An 8,061-nucleotide genomic window follows, 5' to 3' on the forward strand; every position below is an offset into this window, starting at 1 on the left:
TCCTGGGAATAAAAAAAAAAAAAAAAAAGAAATCGTAGATGAGACCACTGTTACTAAGATTTCTTTCTTGCTTGCTGCTTCTCGGTTAATAAAAGGATCTGTCCCGTGGTTGTGTTTTGCTTCTCAGCCTCTATAACACTTCCAAAATTATTGCAAGTAATTTCTGAAGCACCGGAAAGCGCAGAATCTGTAGTTGCAGATTTGTGTGATGTTTTTTTCCTTAAGTGGTTCCTTACCCACTTTTATCTACAGCTGTATTGACAAAGTCCTCATTACTTCCTAACTCTCCATGTTCCCCATTAACCACTCATTGAGAAGCGGCGGCTCAGCAGCTCAGCCGGTCCAGAACCACCCATTAATTCTGCTCACACGGCAGCAAAGTTCCTTCTCCAGCATTTCCTCTGCCACTCCGTCTTGGAGGAGTATTAACTCCCTGTACCACCCGGGAGCCTTTAGCTTTTCCGCTCGGGTCTTAATTGAGTTGATGGATATGTGTCTGGTTTTAACCTTCTTTTCACTTTCCTTCAGTACTTTTCCCTGTATGCGGAGCAATCCCACAGGAAACTCCCATGGGCTATTGCTTGCTTTTTATTTTTCTGCCTGCCTTGCATGCATGCACACACACACACACAATATACCCGTCCCCTGCACACGCACTCACGTGCAGATTGTAGCCTGTAGTCATTTGTGATTAAGGGGAGGGGTTTGGGTTATCATCTGAATTTTGTTTCATACTTTGGGTAGTTATTAGTGTACCTGCCTAATTAATATGATACAACCCTCTTAATGAGAGGAATGTTCCACTGCTATAAAATAACCTGAACTCATCCAAAGCACCTTCGTAACTGGTACAGCCGTGTCCGTTGTACAGATTATACCTGTGGAACAATTTCAGTAAGAAGATAACTAGGGAAATGTCCCTGATTTAAATTATTACGTGGTACAGACTCCACGGGTAGGGCAGTCTCCAGCAAAGGCCAGCAGAGAGTGGAGGGAATGATGGGGAATGCTGATGAAGAACAGGTAAAGCGCTAGCACTGGGAATGTGGAAGTCTTGCTATGAAACCTATTCAACTTGCAACGTATGTCTGAAGAAGTCATTACACATGCATGATGTGCCACTATGGCATAGCCCTACGTAACCCTATATAGTTTTGTCCACTACTTAATTGAAAACTTCAGATGGTAAAACCGTGGCCTCACTGAACTCAAAGTTAACACCAGGGTTGATTTCACTGGGAGCCACTGAAAAGAAATCCCAAATCCATCCTTATGTAAATCCTCTAGATTTGCACCCTAAATATCAAACTTCCCACTTTTAAAAAATCCCTTCAGAAGTGGTATTGACAGCTGCCTGCCGCGTGTGAGATTGCACACGTTACAAGAAATAGTTCAGACAGTATTTGTAGCTCGGCTGTCAGATGGTATATCCTTGCTGGGCTGGGGCTGTCTTCTACATCTAATTTATCAAGCTAGACTTACGCTGTCCATGGGATGGCTATAGGATTTTTTTAAAGAGAGAAAATTGCGTGCAGCACTGTGAGAACAGCGCGTTACCCAGGCTGTTCTGCGCCGCGCTCCCAACGCTGGCGTCTCTTCAGGGGTTTATGCCACAGCCAGTCGTGTCAAATCTGATGTCAAAGCTGCCTGTGAAATATTTCCCCGTTGTGGTTGCTGGCCGAGTCATCACTTTGACTCGGATGCGTTTCAAGTCTCAGCTGTTAATGTTTTTAACGCAGGAGAGGCAATGGGGACGGCACATTCGAACACTGGATGCAAGTTCAAAAAATGTGACTCACAGATACCCTTGTGCAGACTCTGGAGCACTGATGTCTTGGTACATGAAAGTCTGAGGGTAAACCCTCCCTCCACCTAGGCCGGTCTCACTGAGGCTTGTGTGAGTGCAAGGAAAATTGATCCTTCAGCCTGAACAAAATGCAGAATTGGCTTTTTCAAAGGCTGGTTGTTTGGGTCGCCCTTAGCTGGGCTTCTGGGGTGGCGGAGGGGCTGCCTAGTGTGGGACAGCTGCGTGGACTCGCGTGGTGCATCAGTCGGTGCTGCTGGGTCCCTGGGCAGGAGCGGGGCTGGCAGCTTTCTGAAGGCATCAGAAGGTATTTCCTCGCCAGGAAGACAAGTAGCTTCTGGTGTAAATATAAAATATTAATTTTGCAGCCTGGAAACCCATGTGAAATGTATGCTAAACATTGGAAAAACCATGCTTCTCTATTCTCCGCTAAAAATGGACTAGCGTTGCATATATGGTTTCATCATATGTTCTAAATGAAAACTGTCGGAACTGAGAATGCTTTTCAATTCGTACGCTGGGATTTTCTTTAAAAATCACCCATGAAAACATAAACATAAAACCAAACAAATGAAAAGACCTCTTCATAATGTTAAAGTTGCTGACTCATATCTGCAAGCAGAAACATCTCCCTACCTTTGCCTAGATAGGCTTTTCCTTGCAAAAGTACAGCCTTCTGCTTCTCAGAAGCACTGTTACTCTAAAATTGCAAAAGCAGTCAGTAAAACATCAGTGACCTGCGTAGAGCACTTTGGCTACCATTGCCACACAGGTTTGCAGTCACCGCTCCTTGGCTGGAGTGAGTGAAGAAACTCAACACCTACCACAAGAGCATCCTCCTCAGTAGCTAAAGGATCCTGCAAACAGAAATCATCCAAAGCAATTGCAGTAATTGAACCATACAGAAGGTGTTTAAGTTAAAGCGAGGTCAGGTCTATACTGCTATGTACACTTCCCAGCTGGTGAAACTGAGGGAGGGACAGCAGGAGGGGGCTGTGGGAATTCGCATTCGAATAGCATTAGCCCTCAGGAATTTCTCCATTCCCATCCTAATGCAGACCATCAAGCCAGTCCTCTCCGTAGCAGTTGATTTTAATACATACAGTGAGTGTGTGCGTGTGGTGGGACAAGGGCTCAGTGTCTGAAGAAGAGCAATGTGAAGTGCCCCTGGAAATAGAGAGGCTGCTGTGCTGCACTTGAAACGACGATTTTTTCTTTGAGCACTGTGATTATTTGGGGAAATCTCTTGTGCGCGCTTGATAAGCTTCTGGACCTGGAGCGTGCTGCAGGCTCTGCTGTGAGCGAGGGGCTGGTGGCCTGTCTGGGGTTCGTGAACCACAGCGGTGGAGGAGGACTGAGCGTGGGTGAGGAGCATTCAAAGGTGATGAGCATTCAAAGGTGATAAGCATGCCATCAGGAAGGCTCTTTAAGCCTGCACGCCAGAGATCGTGACAGGCAAGAATCCCTCGTTTGGGAATCTCATCGCCTGGCAGAAATGATTAGGGAGTCACCTGCCGGAGGGGAGCTCGAGAGGAGTCATCCCAATAGTGGGAACTGGGAGGAGAGAGTGAGACAGGACACCGCTTTCCTGGCAGGGGGGTCCCGCCAAAAAGGTGGATTACTCTTTGCAAGGGAGTGGGAGCAACTGGGGAGAGGAAGAACTGCTTAAGCTGCTGGGAAATCAAGAAGAAGAGGGTGGGTGTGCCTGGTGGCCCTGCTTTTGAAGGACTGGGCGGCAAGGTGGACCGTGGAGTCACGGTCAGTGGGCAGCAGGGAGTCTGCACCCTGCAAAGGTGGTAGGGACAGGGAAAAACCAGGGCCAGGGGTTACTGGGAGCTGGGATTTGCAGGAGTGCTGGCCCTAGTGCTTTGCAACTCTGGCGTCACTGACTGCTGTCAGTGTCCAAAAAAGAGCTTCATCGGTCTCCTCACAGACCCACGCAAAAATAATGAAGTATGCTATTGTGTTTTACAGTGCACATTTCTCATGCTCTTCCATCCAATGATTCCTCCTGTTTGTATACAGGTATATTGCCACTGATAATAATAATAATAATGAAAAAGCCTGAGCTATTGCATATGCATGACAGGACTTTTAATATCTCCGTGTACTAGCAAGCCAAGGAGGGAAATGGTGGGCAGCCCAGGACTGCTGCATGTGTCTCGGGAGGCAATCCCTCATGCGGTTAAGATGGCGTGATTGGAGCGGGTTATGCGTTATGTTTAGGTCCCGTCCCCCCCCATAACATCTGCTTTCCTGATGAGCCATTTTGTAATTTGAAGTGCCCCAGAGACATGAGCCCTGCAAAACCCAAGATAGGTTTGAGGTCCGATCGGGCGCGGAGGGGTCATCAGCCCTGCTCCGGAGGAGAGCGTGCCGGGGAGAGGCATGGGTGTGTGCTGGTGGGGAGCTGGCAATGAGGAGAATGCCTCTGAGGGCAACGCGGAGAAAGACGTGTCATATCTGGGATGGGAGAGGAAGGCAAGCAGTCGTCCCTCGTGGGGGGGTGCCAGCTGGGTATTGCCTGCAGATGTCTGCAAGGCACAGGAGCTCGTGGGTCCCCAAGCTGTCCCAAAATAGATGTGAGAGGGGCACTGGGTGGCAGGAGGAAACAGGGAGGGATGCTGAGTTGGAGGGAGGAACCGGCAATGTGAGAGTTTGGGGGGCACTGATAATTCCCTTTTCTGTTCAAGCAGGGACCCAGGGAGGGCATGCTCCAAGAGGAGCCGGCTGTCCCCCTGCCGAGGACTGGGGGGACAGTGCCCAGAAGGGTCCTTCCCTTTGGTATCTGCTTTTTGTTGGCCTCCCCCATCCCTCCCCCACCTCCCAGCCCTTTTGTGTGGGATGGGGATTGATCTGTGCAGAGACCTCTCCGTGCATCCCCATCTGGCATGTTTTTCCCCTTAGATGACAGTTCAGGAAAATACAAGCCTGTGCCGAAATCCATCCTTTATTTGGGACATTACTTAAGCTCATGCTTAACTTTGAACTGTAGTGAATTAAAGAGGATGGGAGCATGCGTTTAAAGTTAAGCACAGGAACAAAGATGGGCTGGAGGAGGAGATCAGAGTGCTTGCTGACCTGCACCCCTGTAAGGTGCTTCTGCAGCAATCGAGTTGCTCCTGACTTTCCACATCGTTCAGGCAAAGTGAAGCCCAGCATGTTCCTACTGTGGTTAGGTTAATTTAATTAAGGCATGGACTTCCAAAACATATAACTAGGTGACTTATCTGCTACATGTCTGCTCTGGAACACAAAAGTACCGAACTCTCCTGGTTGTTACCTGCCTTTGTACAGCAGAGATAAATCAATGTATACGCCAATGATGTGATGCATTCGCCTAACCCGTTTTTGCACGGTGTCATTTGAAAAGTGAAATATGTCTTGCTGATGTCACGTTGTCTTGTGGGTTGTCACCTCTCTATAACTTTGTGTTCCTCTTTCTCCTTTGGCACACAAACAGCATTAACAAAAAAAAATCCCCTTCACGTGGTGCATAGACTCTTGAAGCGTATTTTTAACCTATTACACTCAACCATATTTGGTTCTCTTCTCAAAATACAAATTCCCTGACATGCTCAGATATGCAGTGATGTTTTGGGTTTTTTTTTTGCCTCGGAAAAAGGAGTGTAATATATTCTGAGTGAACTCAGAACAGCCACGTTCATTTCTATTTCTCTGTTGAAGTTTGCAAGACCAGGAAAGAAAAAAAATGCAATTTTATAGTGCAGTTATCACAGTTCCTGTAAATAACTTTATTTGCTATGCTCCTTGCTGTGGTGGGGCAGATCTTCTGCTGGGTGAGTTTCTGACCTGCGTGAGAGACGAGAAGAAAGCGTGAACCCCCGAGTCCCCTGTTCAGGCATGGCCCTCTGCTCTTCTGTTCGCCCAGCAGATGTTATAGGAAGGCTCTGTACAAGCCTATCTTCCTTTCTGTGATCCAGACCGCGTTCACTCATGCAAACCATAACCGAGAATTGAGTTTCCCTTTAATTGTTTTCCTGGCACCAAGTTTGCTGGGTAACTATATGCATTTTTACACTTCCAGTGTGATTTGCAGCTCCCTTTCTGCTGTTTGCTCAGCAAGTGATGAAAACAACTCCCACCAATCACTTGTCCCCAGCTACTTAACACCATGAGAGAGGGTCCCTTCTGCTCCGAGGACACATAGAGCAGGTGACCTGCTTCCCAGGTCACCTTCCAGGATCTGCTGGTCACCAGCAGATACACCCCTGCTTCTCCCCTCTCCCTCCTCTGACCGCTGCCACCATCATGACAAATGAGCTGGGTTATGGAAATTGTTCTGCAGGAGCTGTGGGAGAAGATGTTCATGACAAATGAGCTGGGTTATGGAAATCGTTCTGCAGGAGCTGTGGGAGAAGATGTTCTGTCTCTATCTGCCTCCTTATGTGGCCGTGGCAGGTCTGGGGAAAGCAAAAAGCCTTGGAAACAAACGCAGCCTGGTCTTGAGGTGATGGTGATGTGTTTGAATAGAATAATGATGAAAGTGGCAAGTCAGCCGAAGATGTTGTATTTCAAAAGGAGGTTGTTCGTTTAAGTGCTTCTGAGATTTGGGAACCCAGCATCCCAGGGAAAGTTAGTGGCCTCAGGGCTTCTCTGTCCTTTGGCACTTTTGAAATACATCACCCTTCCTTAGGAATATTAATATCAGAGCTGTGTAAAGTCAAGTCTTCAAAAGAGAAATAAACAGCATAAAGAGCTATAAATAGGAAAAAGATATTCCAGAATCAACATCCTCTTAAATAATTTTTCTCAGGGTAGATCCTTTTGCGGTAAAGTTATTTAAAACATAAAGTATTTGCCTACTGGGCACCTAATCCAGGCTTCACTTTTTTTTTGGTTTTTTTTCCCTCCTAGAAAAGGGACCACATAAAGGAAGGCAAAGAAGGGAAAGCAATATCAAATTAAAAGGAGCAGGAGAAGTGAAAGGAGCAAAAGTAAGGGATGCTGCTGCACTAAAAGGAACATTTCCAGTATTAGGGTGATATACTGAGCTAATAAACAGAGGCAATATGGGAATATACAGTTAAAGAGGAGGGGAAAGGGAGCCACATAGGAAATGAGACAAAAGAAAAAGGTTTAGAAGAAGAAGGTAAGAGCAGGTTAATTACAGACATTCCTTGAGGACAGTATTAATTTACAAGTTTCATCTCTTTTTTTTATATTATAGCAATCTCTGTTAACATCCCTTAGACATGGTATCTACTTCACAGTGTGGATGAAACGGTTTCACTGTGTCTAAATAGTTTTCAGCAGTCCTGACTAAACACAGGACTTTGTGTATAGTTTTCAAGTAGCTCTTGGACAGATTTATTATTTTTTCATGATTATACAGTTTTTAGAATTTTAAAGTATATTTTTATAAAGAGGGATTTCTTCTGCCCTTCCTCATCCCTTTCCCACGCAGACTTTGTCTCCTGCGTACAGCCACAGAGGAGACACCCATTTTGGACACCCCAGCTAGGAGATGAAGCGGGCATGAAAACTTACTGGGGTTGGGAGGGCAGTTGCTGCAGCCTGCATTGCTCTGGGGTTTTGTCCACCTTGACCTAACAGGCAGCGACCTTCCAAGATGTTCAGCTGCAGATATTTTATTATTTTTGTCTCCAAACTAGGACTTGAAGCCATGGTTCTCATTTAAGGATTGGTATTTTTCTCTTGGTCCCCAAATAATTTTTAGCATAGATGGGGCAAACTGTATGCTGTGTGCTTCACCTAAGGCTTGGGGAGCTCTCGTTAGGACATGGGGCTGTCCTGGTCTTATGGAGTGAAGGACCATGTCTCTGATAGTGTCTGTGCTTTGCTCAAGGTAGGGGTTGTGGCCCAGAGTCCCACCATCTGCTTTTGGGGACGGTTTTGTGTATTTTTGCTCAAGTGGCAGAAGAGCTGGTACCCAAAAGTTTAGTGGTTTGATACCGCTAAAAGTGAAATGAAACAGTCTGATTTCTGATGCTGCTCACAGATAACCTCAATAATACAGTGGGATCAGCTGCAAAGCTGAGCACGAGGTGCACATTGCATCGGTAGGAGATGCTGGAGACTTCCTCATGCATCACCTCTCCATCCCTGGCATCCTGAGGTGGGGGCATCCCCTCTCTCTGCCCTGGTTCGTTCTCCCATTCTTATTGCAAAGTGGCTGGGGAGTGTACCCAGCCTGACACGTCAGCCAGAGCAGGGCATGGTCCTGTGCCAGGCTCCTGCCCTCTTTTCGGGATACACTGTGCGAAGGATGGGGG

General features: G+C 46.8%; 1 protein-coding gene across 1 annotated transcript in view; it reads left to right on the top strand.

The window, feature by feature from the left end:
* Positions 1-8,061, top strand: part of BTBD11 (BTB domain containing 11) — a 77,139-nt gene that overhangs the window by 17,273 nt on the left and 51,805 nt on the right. The gene's annotated exons all lie outside the window — the stretch shown is intronic.

The sequence above is a fragment of the Aptenodytes forsteri genome, unplaced genomic scaffold, assembly GCF_000699145.1.
Source record: "Aptenodytes forsteri isolate BGI_AS27 unplaced genomic scaffold, ASM69914v1 Scaffold482, whole genome shotgun sequence".
Classification (NCBI taxonomy): Eukaryota; Metazoa; Chordata; class Aves; order Sphenisciformes; family Spheniscidae; genus Aptenodytes; species Aptenodytes forsteri.